This window comes from Solenopsis invicta, chromosome 7 (assembly GCF_016802725.1).
Source record: "Solenopsis invicta isolate M01_SB chromosome 7, UNIL_Sinv_3.0, whole genome shotgun sequence".
Lineage (NCBI taxonomy): Eukaryota > Metazoa > Arthropoda > Insecta > Hymenoptera > Formicidae > Solenopsis > Solenopsis invicta.
This window is the reverse complement of record NC_052670.1, coordinates 18,983,834-18,997,770: the sequence shown is the minus strand read 5'-3', so window position 1 is coordinate 18,997,770 and position 13,937 is coordinate 18,983,834. Positions and strand designations below refer to the sequence as shown.

At 35.9% G+C, this 13,937-nt stretch overlaps 1 protein-coding gene across 2 annotated transcripts in view; it reads right to left on the bottom strand.

Moving 5' to 3' along the window:
* The window catches only part of LOC105205336, a 37,807-nt gene extending 31,873 nt beyond the window's left edge, over positions 1-5,934 (bottom strand). For both annotated transcript variants that reach the window (XM_039451922.1, XM_039451923.1), the window contains exon 1: positions 5,756-5,934. The gene's annotated coding sequence lies outside the window, so the exon portion shown is untranslated. The remainder of the gene's footprint in view (positions 1-5,755) is intronic.
* Positions 5,935-13,937: the final 8,003 nt, after the last annotated feature.

Genomic DNA, 13,937 nt, shown 5'->3' with positions numbered 1-13,937 from the left:
AAACTGTCAGCAAAACTTTCACATTCGACCGAACTTGGCGCGCTTTTTTCGGTCTTGGTTCGTGCGGCAGCTTCCATTGAGATGATTGAGCTTTGGTTTCCACGTCATAACCATAAACCCACGATTCGTCACCAGTTATGACCCTCTGGAGCAAATTTGGGTCGTCGCGGACAGAGTCCAACATCTCATTAGCAATGTTCATGCGATGCTGTTTTTGGTCGCAATTGAGCAATTTTGGTACGAATTTCGCGGCGACCCGTCTCATGCCCAAATCATTGATAAAAATCGAATGGCACGAGCCAATCGATATGTTTAGGTCCTCAGCAACTTCTCTAACGGTGATTCGACGATTGGCCAATACCATTTTCTCCACTTCATTAATTTTTTCGTCTGTTGTTGAAGTGCTCGGGCGTCCGGCACGCTCTTCGTCGTTCACATCTTCTCGGCCTTCTGAGAACATTTTGTACCACCGATAAACGTTGCTTCGGTCCAAGGTAGCTTCTCCGTATGCCACAGTCAACATTCGGAATGCATCCGCGCACTTAATTTCGTTTTTCACACAAAATTTGATACAGGTTCTTTGATCCATTTTTTTGAATAGGTAAAAATCGAAGACGATCCAAAACACGTGCAAGCAAAGCAGCTGTCAACAATTAAGTGAACATTCAAAATGGCCGAGCTTGTCGGCATAAGTGAGAGACATGAGTACCAACATAACGCCACAAAAAGATCGAAATTCGAATATACGTAACCCGCGAAAATTCAAAATTCGCGATACTTTTTGAACACACCTCGTATCATGTTCATATATTACTTCATGTACCACAGTTTGTAAAGAAATTAGGAGCTTTATGGGCATAGTCTGCCTTTCCTTACGAACACTATAATGGTATCCTAAGAAACATGTTTAAAAATTCACAAAGTATTCCACAACAAATTTGTAAATCTTATTTAAGATTTAAATCTATCCAAAATTCAATAATAGTGTATTTAAAAAACGGAATTGAAGCATTCGAGGACGAGAAATAATGCAAAGTTTTTTTAATAAATGTAATGTTAAAAAATGTGTAGAACCTAGTGAGTTTTTAAGACTTTTTGGTATATCAGAAGTTGTGACATTAACAATAACTGAAAAAGTATTAGTTAAAGAAAATTTACACGAAGAAGTAGTACCTACAGTTACCACATATAAACGTTTCATCTTTAAAAATGTTTTATATCATACTTCAACATACAAGAGATTAGTAAAACGAAATAACTGTACAACATACAAATAATCGATGGATCTTTATTACTAATCACAAGTATTGCCATTGTAAAAACTGTTAGATTGGCTGAACAAAAATGCGTCATTTTCGGTCTTCGTCTAGACAAAATTAATGAGACATTGTGCAAGGTCAGTAACTTTTCTTCTTCTAATTATTTTTATATAGTTATTCCTACAAGTGATATAATTTGTTGTTTACTTGAAATAATTCTTAAAAAATGTGTAAATTTACCTTATGCCGGAGATCGTAGATATATTATACCTTTAGTAAATTGTATAGAGACTGATTAAAATATATATTTTTATCATATATAAATTTATCTGTTGCGTGAGTGAGTTTCTATTTTCCTTTCTTTTTTTACAGATTTTGTACACGATTGCATTTGTGGGTCATTAATATACATATACATGAAATAATGTTAAATTTATATTTTGAATTGATAATTAATTTTAATATTTTGTCTTAAGTATCAAATATGTAAAATAGAAAGTCACTTAAACACATGCTAGTCAGGAAGCAAGTACTATATTATAGTCATTATATACTTTTACTGCAAAGAAATTGTATATTGTGCATATTTTAAAAATTAAGCATATATCCGCCGATTAATTTCATTAATTCTTGGGATTATTGGCGAGTTCAAAAGAATTATGGATTTAATATTTGTTAATCTATAAGAATGATAACGAAAAACATTGTATTTTGTATTAATATATAATTTTATGAAGAGTGATAATACAAGTAGACAAAATAGTGAAAATTAATGCGCTCACAGCGTCCGTCCCACTTGGCTGACACGAGATTCAAATAAAAAGAAATTAGAAATTTGGTGTTAATTACTTTGCAATGTTAAAAGTTTCTAATAATTTGTTAATAAATTTTTGTTATGACCACATATTTTTATTGATCACATTTATACTTATATTGTCTATATATTTCCTTTGTCATACCAAAATCAGCAATAATATATGGAATATTCAGTACTATCCTTTATTGTGGATAGTCGACTAATAATCATTTATATAACTATTAAAAGTAGTGTGCTGTAGTGATTATTGAAAATAATTTGATTAATGAAATCAATAATCATTTTATAAGAGAACTATTGGGGAATGATTATTGCAAACAATCTGATTTGGAATTAATAATCACTACAGTTAAAAACTATTGAGCAGTGATTATTGCAAACAACCTGATTATGAAATCAATAATCATTCCATGAAAGAACTATTGGGGGATGATTATTGCAAATAATCTCAATATGTAATCAATAATCACTCATTTAAAAACTATTAGGGAATGATTACTGTGAATAATCCAATTATTGGATGGTACATAATCACTATTAGAGAATGAATAATCACTATTGTAAACCAATAGTGATTATTGGCTTTCCAATAGTTCATTTCCGTAAGGGAGAAACGCGAGATCGGATAGACGTCTATTAGATGTCCATTCAACCGTCTAAGATAAGTCTATAGACGGATCTAAATAGATGTAAAAGCGTTATCTTTTAGACCTCCAATATACAGGTCTAATAGACGTGTCTACAAGATGTCTAATAGACAGGCCTAATAAACATGTCTAATACCCAGATAGAACACAGAATCATAATAATGTGCAATTATAACCAATTTTAAAAAAAGTAATCCGAATAGATCGGGATTTCTGCACCAAAAATACAGTATTAAACCCGATTAAAAAAATAAGATCAAAACCTAGATAAATTTATTAAAACAGAATACATTAACGTAAACGTAATAACCCAGATAATCAAGCTAGATTCAGCACATCGGGAAAATTAATGCATTGCATGTATTTGCAGGCAATTTGCTGGCTACAGAATTTAACGTAAAACTGAATCAGCAATAAAAGAGCAAAAACAAATTAGTTAATGAAATGTTAAAAGCAAGTTTATTAATAACATATCATGTTGACAGCAAACTGTCGGCTCGTCATGAGCTTACATTCGTATATGTCATAATGACAGCAATATATCTACAAAATGATGGCACGTATGATATCAAAAGTTTAATACAAGAAGTAGAATATTTGGTGAATATTGTTAAAGATTCTAAATTGCAGCTTATTATGGACAATTTGGTGACATAACAATATTCGGTCCCGCCGTGTGTAAGACCCCACGTGAACAAGTAAGTGCTGGCGCCACCGCTAGGCGGCCACGCCGCGGGAGATTTCTCGTGAGTCAAGTGCGGCCACAGGCGTTATATCTAAGCGCCACCGCGACCGACTCCCCAATTCATACCATAATTCATACTTCAGTGAGGCTCAAATTTAGAGTCGTTTCTCAGATCTCCAATCTCAAATCTCAGATCTCCAATCTCAAATTTTAGATCTCCAATCTCAAATCTCAGATCTTCAATCTCAAATCTCAGATCTCCAATCTCAAATCTCAGATCTCCAATCTCAAATCTCAGATCTCAGCTCTCGAGTCTCCAATCTCACATCTATAAGTGTGGTTCATCTCGTCTCTTGGTAGTTCATGATAATAACGTGTGCTGTCTTTCTTGCTATTACTGATTATAACTTTACATGTGCTCACTGCTCACACGTTTGAGCAAAATTAAATTAAAAAATTTTTTTGATTATTAAAGTGGTAAAAGTTATTGAACTAATAAAAGTTAATTACAGTTGCAAGAGTGTAATTTTTCGTGATAATTCGTGATATTTGTAATTATCTGTAATTATTTTGGCTGTGCTCCAATGTATAATGAATGTTTATAACAAGGTAAATGTAAATAATGCACGTAATTTTAAATAAAAAAATATATAATAGATTTCTATGTTCTTTGTATTAATTTTAAGTTTATTGGTTATAGTGATTAATAAAATTTACAGTTTAGGATAACAACTTTGCCAAAAAGGCCACACCAAAATTGATACCATCAGATACTGAAGAAATGATATTACTGTCAATCATTGAAGATGTCAATGGAATTGTAGAGAGTGCAAAAACTGACGGTTTAAGTGTAGAGAAAAAACGAGCAACCTAGGATCTTATTACGGAGCAATATGCAAATAGTGCACCAGACTACGGCTTTCCTGTAAGAATAAAAGCAAAATTAAAGAGATGCTGAATTAATTTAAAATATAGGTATGTTGTACGTATTAATATTTTATACATTTGCAGGTATGCAGGTACACATAAAACATTACCCAAACATTTGTAACATTTTAAAAGCATACAACACTTTTCGAACGTCTATCAAACAGCGTGAACATCTCATAAACAACATCATGTTTTAATTTTTTTTTCATAAACACTTCAATAACGGCCTGTGTACAATAAAGATATATTAAATATCAGGAATAAGAATAAAAATTTTAGGATTAGTTTCCTCAACAAATATAGATAAATAATAAGTTATATTTTCTTTTGTACGATACATTTAAGTCTTACGTTTTATTCGTATCCATTGTTACATTTTATATTTATTGAGAAAACTGATACTAAAATTTTAATTTTTATTTCTAATATCTTATATTCCTCTATTGTGCGCAAATCCAAAATGTTTAATAAACATATTATTTTTGCCAGAGATATAATACTAGATAAAACATTTTTACTTAATAGGTGCAGACGATCAGATTCAGTAAAGAAACAATATCTGTTGAAAACTGGTGATGGTCTACAAATAATAATTGATGATGAAGAAGACTTCCACGAAAGAGTTCGCAATATTGTTCCAACAATTGACTTTACGTTAAAAAATTAATCGGTTAACATAAATGAAATCAAAAGTAATATTTATTTTCATTTTTTATGTAATATTTACATAAGACTAGTTTTATTTCATAACATAACATCACTTATAAATGTAACATAAATAAAACTTTGTACTTGAAAGAAAATAAAATATACATAAATAAAACTTTGTACTAATAAAAAAATAAAATATTCGTTTTTTTTTTAGAATTAAATGTACTCAGTATACAAGACCCTATTCTTGAAAACATGCGAATAATATTTACATACGAAAGTAGCAGAATAGTCAATAAAATTATTCAATGGTATTCTTCCTTTGGCTATTTTGCCATTTCCGTATACAAAAGTTAGTTATATGTTTTCATATATAGGGCCTATGGTTGCCTCTTAATACTACTAGTGAATCAAATTAAATTTTTTTTAAGTAATTATTGCGTAAAAAACAAATAGTTTCTTGTAAAATTTTTATGTTTTATTTATGATACATTACTTCACGAGTTGTTACTTTACGACGTAAAAATTATGATTTTATCACTACGTATTACAAATGTTTTTATAAAAATGTTTTTTAAACTTTTGTCAAAATTAAAAGTTTGTGTACTACGACGTAAAGTAACAACTCGTGAAATGATGTATCAAAAATAAAACAAAAATTTGTATGATTGGTCTGATTGCTTCTTAATATTATTATAAAGTTAATCAATATCAGTGCTATTTTCAAAAGCGTTGTATCTTGCTTTCTAATTTAGTTTGGACTTACATTGCTTGCACTTCAAATTTTGCGGCAGCTTTCATTTTCTCCCAGTATTCGCATTCTTTTTGAAAAATTTTCAACTTTTCTGAATGCAGCTCTAATTGCTACTTTATTGCCTCTACTAATTTTTGCAGCCTTAGATCGGACACAATCTCTAATCCTGTTGGAAGCTTCCTTTCTTTATTTAACGGTTCCCCACTTGAAAAAATAAGATTAGAATCCAGATAGATTTATTAAAACAGAATACATTAACGTAAACGTAATAAATGTTTAGTTTATAAAAAAAATATTTCTTATATCTTTTTCGTTAAAAAGGATTAAAAAAGATTAAATTTAAATTAAACATTTAATTTATGTTTAATTTAAACAAAACTAAATAACAATACAAATTGTTAGTTGCATATAAAAATATAAAATTTTATGTGGAACAGCGTTCCACACAAACGTCATGTTTGAAAACAAAGAAAGCAAGTATTTGCCTCAAGGTTATAACATTTAGCTCCTACAAAGCCTCACTGAAGTACGAGTTGGGGAGTTGACCGCGGTAGCGCCTATACAGAGTGATTATTAATAAATGTTCTCACTTTTTCCCATCGGAGCATGATTTACCGACGAATACGTATTTCTAACGTATTATTATATTAGAAATAACAAATGCGTGCTTCAATGGTAAAAAGTGAGAACATTCATTAATAATCACCCTGTATATAAAGCCTGTTGCCGCACTCGACTCATGAGAAGATCCCCGCGGCGTGGCCGCCTAGCTGCCTAGCACTCACTTGTTAAGGGAGACTTCTTGTGTGACGGGTCAAAAAAATCGAAAAATTTTTTTTTTCATATTTTTCGTTTAAAATTTCTGTTACAAGAGAAAAAATGAAAGTCATAATGAAAGTCTGAATTGGTTAATTTGGAAAATTGCACCAAAACATTTGCACTGCGGGACCAAAACGGTGGAAATTGCTACTTTTTTGGCAGTATGTATTTTTAATAAAAGTTTTAATTCAATTTTAAAAATCATGAACATAATGGGATTAAAAATCGGCCAAAATGCCAAAACTTTCGTCGATAATAGAGACAACGAGCGCGTCAAACGTTCGGAGCAGCACACATCACATGAGGCAAAGAAGGCCAGAATTATCAAGAGACAGGCAAAAACAGATCAACACGAATTTTTTGAAGTTGAGGAAGGTCTCTTATGTGGCCCTGGCATAGCTGACTAAGGGTAAGTTACAGAAATTATTCATTATCTACCTCAAAAGAGCCTGCAAAACTTTAAACGCGTTTTTCTCAAAACGACATTTTGCAAATCGGGCGCCATGATTTTTCAAAAACTACTTGGCCGATCGAATCCATTTCAATTTGTAACGTTACGCCTCTCCGCCGCGCCACCACTCCGGTCCAAACGCCGAACGCAACGCGTAAGATCAAACACGTGCGCGCGTTCAGCTAAGCATGCCGCGATCACGCGCTACCATGCGTGCCGCGCGCCGCGCTCGGCAAGCGTCCCTACTCCGGCCGGCCCCACCGCGCGCGCTGATTGGTACGCGCGACCGCGCGGACTGCTATATAAGCCGACAGCGAGCAGCCGCAATCAGATCGCTCCGAGCCACTGATCTCGAACCTACTCCGCTCCTGCGCCGGGTATTCTCGACGCTCCTTAGCTTGGGCATTCTCAAGCACTTCCCCGGAACGGGCATTCTCGTTCTAACTTTCTCGCGACGGGCATACTCGTCGGTCCTAACGGCTGGGAATACTCGGCCAATCCCATCCTCCGTCCGCGACGGGAATACTCGTCGTTTCCGTGGCTGGGTATTCTCGGCCAACAGGAACCGTCCGTCCCGCAATTCCGTTTTCCGGGATTCTCGAGACCAGCACCGCCGTCGGGGATGCCCGACACCGTTCTAAGGCTCATTCCGCAAACCTGTTCCCTACGGGGTGACAACACTCCGCAGGGAGAGACCGCTTAGGTCTCTACCGTCGACCGCACTCGCGTATCGCGAAACCATTCGCCGCACCACGTACTACCGATTCCGCGTATCGCGACCGTCCGTCGCGCGGGCCAATCACGGCCCGTTTAACCGTAAGTTAAGTAAGCCGCTTCACGGCCACTCCGATCATTACTTCCGAGCGCCTGGCGCATAATACCTGTCCGTTTGATGTTATAGTTATCCGAGTCCGCTCTTTAATATTAAGTGACACCGCGAATTATATTTTCTTGTCCGCGGAACCGATGATTGTTTAACCGAGCAACCCCGATTGCTACTTCCGAACGCAGAGCGCATAGCACCTGTCCGTCCGTTTCCGGAGTTTCTAAAATCCGCTCCGTTTAGATAGTAAGTATGCCGCGAATACATCGTGACCGTTCTCTTAGTTTCACGCGGGCCGACGACCGCGCAATTAAGCACTCCCGTGCCGTACTACTACTTGCGGAGTTCCTAAAATACGTTTCTTCTAAGTGTTTAGATATTAAGTGCACTGCGAATACATTGTGACCGATCTCTTGATTTCACGCGGGCCGACGACCGCGCAATTAAGTGCCGTAATACTATTTGAGGAGTCCAGTATTATCCGATAACGATATCGGAACTGTATAATTCATTTTGTACTAAATCATAGCCAAATATATTTAACCTCTTTCGTTTTCACTACCAAACCACGGCGTTATCATTTGATACGAACCCGGACATCCGGCGAGCACATCCGAGCATCCGATCCTGAACCTAAATCCCGTAACCGACACCGAGAAAGTACCAGCGTTACAAATTTCTCAATATGGTCAATATCTCATCCATTGATCACAATAATGGTCACATATTTTAATTTTTATTTATAATTGTATTTTCTATTGTTTACATTATTTTAACGATATATTAAAACAATATAAGTATTTTAAAAACTATAAACAATGATTTTGTTTATAATATAGTGTATGATTTCTTTTTCATTTTTAAATCATTTTTGAGTCATTCCTTATCGGTGACTTTTAAATCATTATGATTTTGTATTCTACCTGAATAGATGTGTTTAATAGATAAAAAAAGGAACGTATATATTTCATGTATGTCTCATACGTACACAGATATCTATCTAACAACTAGATTGCTACCTTCGGCTGAATAGTTGTGTCCGGCAGGATATCCGGATTCGGCCATCTTACCCAACAAGAAAATGGCGTCTACGCGTAGATTAGGTTAGTGCGTATGTGTTTGACAACTGAGCCGGTTGACCGCTGAGCATGTTTTTTCGATATCGTGCCATAATGCCAAGCAAGAGCGGCATTAGAGCGGCCATTTTGTTATAGGTAACATGGCTGAAACCGGATATCCTTCCTGCCTCAATACTGTCATATGCTAATGCCACAGGTTAGCGATCTAGTTTAGTATAGATATCTGTGCATACGTATTTAATTAATTGGGTGCATTCAATACTACCCCTCAATAAAGCAGTTAAGTAGCAGTTGAATGTAATTGGTTCTTACTTTTAGATCCAACAAATTACATTAAATTACTACTTAACTGCCCAATGAAAGATCGTATTGAATGCACACAATTAATTAAATACATATAAGAAATACTATAATAATGTAACAATAATGAAAAAGATATTTCCAAACACTTTTTTCAATGTAGTATAAAATATATATATTTTAATATATATATTTTAATATATGTATTATAATGAAATTGACACATTTTTCAATGTAGTATAAAATATATAATAAAATCGTATATGAAATGTATAACGCAAACAAAATTCCCTTAAATTCGACTCTTCGAAACTTTTATCGAAAGACTCTGTTTGCAATTTCACCTCGTGATATGTCCTTCCGGCATGTCCTTCTTTTCTAAAAATCTTACGAACAACTAAACCCACTTTGAGATGGCACAAAAATGCATATTAGTATTGTTTAACGCTATCAATTGTCAACCATTTTTGACACACAATCGACGACTACAATATTACCATCCGATGAAAAAAGCGATACTTTGAGCTTGCTCCTAAAAGATAATGAATTTTTATACTAATTTTTAATTTTTTGAGAAGCCTTCTTCGGTCGTAGCTAGGTCTTAGTGCTTATATTTATTTATGTGATTTTATATACTTCTCCGAATTCAACCAGAATGTGCGCCAAATTAATTTTCGGTCATAACACAGCATGTCGAATAAAAATTAGTAATATCACTATTTATATTAAATTAATTAATTTAATATAATACTTGATGCTGATTTGCATCTATATACCCATTCCTCCCTGAAAAAACTGCGTCACCAAGCTCGCGCGCGCGCCGAGTCTCAAGATTTATCTAGGCATAAAGAAAAATAGTTTTCTCATAGAAGGAATAATAACCTTGCAACTTCAACGTGCACTCTTGTAGCCTACTCCACTATCCTACTATGCACGCGCAACTAGAAAAACAAGAAAATTGAGAGCATTATAAACATCCAAAGTATAAAAATCAATTTCACCCAAAAGCAATATTGAAATTTAAACGTTTCGGTAACGTAACGATTCAGAAAAATCGTCACTACCATACTTTCAAATCAAAATTAAGATAGCTCAAGAGTTGTAACTTACAGGAATTTTTAAAGGATCTCGGAATAATTTTCGTCGCGACACCGGTGCGCGCGGTCCTCGCGACTCTCGTATTATAATTCCGTCTATCTCCACAGGACAATTAAAAATAGTAGCTTTAATAAATTTATTAATTTCTATCTAAAAATCATTTACCCTCGCTCTCGGCTTGCGCTCTGTTCGCACTATATTAAAATCCCATAAAAATTACAACCGTTAGAGTCTTCTGAAAATTCAAGATCAATAAAAAAATAGTTCGCATTGAAAAATTCTAATTCTTTTGCTATGTAACAACTCAAAAAAATCAGCACTACAGTTCTGTGCACTCAATTCAAAAATCCTTTGGAAATTACATTTTATATTGAATTTTAAAGTATCGAAATTAATTTTCGATCTCATATGCGATTCCCCCTTGAACTCGCGAGCCACGCGGCACGCGGAAGGCGCGTGATCGTTAAAGAGCTTACCTATATTGAAAACCTAACAGAAATCGGGGACCTCTCCTCCCTGGTACCCCTCGTCTACAATCAGACGGTATAAATACGGCGCAAAATCGGAAAACAGATCACTTCTATCGAGTCAGCAATCGGTGAGACCGCAACCCAGGGCAGCCTCCCAAACTTCAGATTGCTGATAAGATAACGGGTGGGTAAATCATCACTAATTAACTTCCATCGAGGATTTCCGAGATGTCACTCTCTCTTCATCTCTATTCTTCCGCAAAAACCCCTTTTAATACCGTGTCGAAAACAGCGGTCGGGTTGTGCGCTGAATCAACTGCCGCTCAAACAGCGCCTCCGTAAGGCTCTGTTCAAAACAAAAATTTCTATCCTAAACGAGATGCGAATGCGCGCTCCTAAGCCTCCGCTCAAATAGCGCCGTCGCAATCTCAGTCCTATAAAACCCACACTCCTCTCAAAATACTAATCCCTTGCGGAATGGAGACAGGAACGGAGCGTCTCTCGTCCTCGATGGAACCTTCTATATAAAAGGATCTTATCTTATTTTCTCTTTCCTTATCTAAAATTTCTCCTTTTATTTTCTTTCTCTCTTTTTTCCTTTTTTTTCTTTCCCAACGAAGTTTCTTTTCTTTCTACCGCAATCATTCTGTTTATTTCGATTATTTGTGACGCGTACAAGGCAACCCACGTATTAGATGGCCAGCCACTGTAAAACCCACACTTATTGTATAAACAATAAAACTGTAAGTTGAGACAAATTCTTGCACGTTCTCTCTCTCTCTTCGTGTATCACGCACCCTCTCCCACGCAACGCAGAAATCCCACCTTTCAATCAACCACTCAATCAAACAAAAAAAACTCTTTGTAAAAGAAAACAATTTAAACGAATAAACAATTGTTGTCATGAGAATGGGCACATCACCCAAAATCGTAACAACTAGTGACAGCGGCCAAAATCAAAAACCATTATGCCGCCAGGTTGTAAATCGGCGGACGTAACAACACAAAAGTTAAATTATGTACCACCATTATTTTAATTAAATTAATGACACATTGAATATAAATAATGGCGTCTTACAAAAATGATTAAAACTAAATCAAATTGGGATATAATTCGACACTATTTAACAATGTACTTTATTTATTTTTGCGATTTAGTAAAGTAATTAAAATTTAGATATTAAAATTTGTCTTAAAATATATTTGCTTTTTTTGTAAGATAACGGAAGCATTTTGCTACTAGAGAGATAAACGCTATATATCCCGATGTCTTTGCTCTACACCACAGTATGACTTAAACTGTCCCATATCTACAACAATCTGTCATGTCCCGCCGTAGCAAATTGAGGCGAAGTCGGATAAGCTGCAAGTCCCTAAACTTCCTCGTCGTGACCAAGAGATATACAAATTTTAAGTAAACAAGCTACAAAAATCAATAAAATTTACCAGACTTCCGTTTCCGGTACCGAGAGTGATTGACGTGTGTGTGTGGAGAGTGCAAATGATAAGCAAGTGTTAGGGGATAAGGTGAGACGTGGTGGAGTGCGAGGAGGGGAAGGGAACGGGAAGAGGCTGGTGATGGACGGTGAATAAAGATAAACGGCGGGGGTAAGGGAGAGATAAAAGAGAAGTAGGTGGATAAGAGTTAGAGGTTAGACGAGCAGGAAGTAGAGCAGGCCACGAACGTAGTTAGTGGAGAAAGCACTAAGTAGAAGAAAAGGCAGAGATAGCGGCGCCGTTGTGGCAGAAGTGGGAAGCGCAAGGGAAGAGATTAGGCGAGCACGCGGGAAATTTGAAAAGGGAAAAGATAGTGAAATAGGAGAAGAACGGAATAGAGGAAGGAAAAAGAGGTGGAGAGGAAGGAAGAGAAAGAGGAAGGCAAGAAGAGGGGAAAAGGGAGGAGAAGGGGGAGGTAGAAAGGCCGAGCAAGGCAGAAGATTTGATGAGGGATAGAGTATATAGTCTGTCGCTGATAGATGCGTTTAAAAGAGGAGAGAAAAGGAAGGAGATAGATGCATTACAGGTAGAGATTGTTGTGCCCGTTCGGCCGAGTTTGAGAAGCTGGCCGAAGGAAGATCTATCGATCGGAAAAAAAGAAGCGCGGCCGGCTTTTGTTCTTTGGTCCCAGCTTCTCAAACTCGGTCGAACGGCACAATATTTAAAAAAAAATTTAAAGGTATTGAGATCGCCAGAAAAACAGCAGAAAAAACAGCTGGAAAAGTAGCCGAAAAAGTAGGAAGAAGGATGGTTGAGTAAGATATTAAGAGAGGTGAGGGAGGTTTTTAAGGAAATTAAAGCGAAATTAAGAGAGGTGAAGGAGGGGAAAGCAGAGATAAGGGAATGGATGGAAGATATGAGGAAAAGATTAGACAATTTAGAGAAAAGAGTGGAAGAGATCGAGAAAGGTAGGGGAAAGGAGGAGAAAGAGGAAGGGGGCGAGGAAAGGAAGGAGGAGAAAAAGGTAAAACAGATAAAAAGAGAAAAAGAGAAAAGGGATTTTTAGTAGGGTGTTGGACGGAGGGAGAGGGAAAGGGGGTAAAAGAAGGAAATATAGAAAATGAGAAGTATAGGAAAAAGAGGAGGAATAAGAAAAAAGAAGATGGTAAAAAGTATAAGATAGGCTTTTGGAATGTGGCAAGCATGGAAAACAAAGAAAAAGATTTCAGGGAGAGACTAAAAGAATGCATTGGGATGTGATGTTCTTGAGTGAAACTTGGTTACAGAAGAAAGGATGAGAAAGAGTTCGAAAATGGCTGCCAAAGGGATACGTGTGAGAAGTGCAAGAGGCGGCAAGTAAGAGTAAGAAAGGGAGGGCAATGGGAGGAATGATTATGAGGATAAGGGAAGGAATAGGGAGAGAAAAGGATGATAATGAAAGAAAAGAGGAGGAATTACAAGCAGTAAAAGTAATTTTAGGGGAAGGAAAGAAAATCAAATAGCGGAGGTGAAAAGATATAAATATCTAGGGTACATGATGATGGCAAATAAGGAACAGAAAGAGCATATAGAGGAGAAAGTAAAAAAAGGAGCGGTGGTGATGAGAGAGGTATGAGGAAAGAGGAAATTCGGAAAGGATTGGGCTAGAAGGATGTGATTATTTGATAGGTTGGTGTGGACGGTAGTTAGCTATGGTGCAGAAATTTAAGGATGGAAA